The sequence below is a fragment of the Priapulus caudatus genome, unplaced genomic scaffold, assembly GCF_000485595.1.
Source record: "Priapulus caudatus unplaced genomic scaffold, Priapulus_caudatus-5.0.1 Scaffold838, whole genome shotgun sequence".
Taxonomy (NCBI): domain Eukaryota; kingdom Metazoa; phylum Priapulida; class Priapulimorpha; order Priapulimorphida; family Priapulidae; genus Priapulus; species Priapulus caudatus.
This window is the reverse complement of record NW_014577899.1, coordinates 28,682-30,404: the sequence shown is the minus strand read 5'-3', so window position 1 is coordinate 30,404 and position 1,723 is coordinate 28,682.

The window sequence follows — 1,723 nt, the reverse complement described above, 5'->3', positions numbered from 1 at the left end:
ATATTTCTACCCCTGGAGGCACAACACTTAGTAAGATAAGACGAAATGATAAGGAAATAATATAGCAATACAGCCGGCAATAAAGTGAATAATTCTAATAATAATTTATTAGTATTATTATAAACTATATTGATGATATTGAATAAAAATAATCTTTATAGACGCTTGTATCTATTTTATGTAACGCTGTTGTCGGCAACCAACGGCGTATTATTTCAGAGGAAGCTCAGGGGCGGTCAGTCGAACACCTCGCATACGTAGCGGAGAAAACTCCACATATAGGAGCTGTAGCTACTCATATATCTCATGACAAACACACTCTACACACAGCTGCCCCGTATTTACAGAGAGATCAACATGATTCCTGAGGTGGCAGCAAACCGCCTGCACGTTAATTATTCGATCACAAGCTGTTGGCCGAATACCGTATAAGCTGTATATTTCGCGTACAGATATTTTCGCGAATTCAGACTTGACGGACAATTTCGCGAGTGGTTAATTTCGCGGTCGGTGAATTATGAACTATTCGGTATTATTCGATATGACTTATTCGCGTGTTGTTATTTTTGCGGTCGGGGACGAGGTCGCGAAATTCGCGAAAATTAAACCCTCGCAAAATATACAGCTTATACAGTACTGCATTTGCACGGATATCAGCGTGCGAGTGTAGGTAGACGTGATACCTGCATGAAGGGGAGATCTGCTTGATGCGCTATCATCGTCCTCGCTCTATAGATGGAGCGTGAGAACCGCATATATATACGGCTTCGTAAAAATATTTGCGGTTTTAAGCGAGGAATGTATATGTCAGTTAGTATGCACTCTACCTGCGCGTGCGATTTTGGGCGTGCGTGCGCGCGAGTGTGCGTACATGGGAGCGTGCGTGTGCGTGAGTGTTCGTGCGCGCGGGTGTGTGTGCAGGTGAATGTGTGCGCGCGAGTGTACGTGCGTGCGTGCGTCCGTGCGCGCGGGTGTGTCTCTTAGTATCTGATTATTCAAATTTTAACGTCCTAATTATAAAATGTTATTTATAAATTAGTGCAAAAACTCTTCGCAGCGCCCCCTATTACAATTTGGAATTTTTTCCCGTGAACTGAAAGTAATGAGCACTACAAAAGTAGCATGGTTTTTTCTACGCGCAAAAAAACGCCGACACAAATCGCTTAGCATTGAATATTTACGAATCTTAGAGAATAAATGGCTGCTAACTCGATGCTATTCTACACAGAAATACACGATATCACGCGGAGAGAGGCGAGCGAGTTTCAAACAAAAATTCGCGTACGCTAACAAAATTACCGGAAAGCATGCAGCCGATGAAAACACCGCGAGGCGCCGCTGCGGTCGGTGCAACGTGTGCGCGCGGAGTCGCAGACATCGCGATAGATTCGAGAAGGAAAAAAACATTCAGTCGATCAGAAATATTACGTTTATTTTTGTTTGCAATAGCCGACGGGATTACGGTGCTTTATGACGCATGACGGGCGATGACGAAGGAAAACTGTCAGGCGTTTATTTATGACCAGAAATACATCTATCTTTGCGCAAGTAGTCATACGGTCGAACTTGAAAAATGAAAGCGGAAGAAATCCGCCGTCAAACGCCACCGGCTAGAATAAGGCAACTGGTGCTGGTGGTGACTGTAAAAAGTCAAGAAACTGGTAAGGTTTCTGCAATATCGCATAATATATATCTATTTATTTATTCATTCATTCTTTTATTT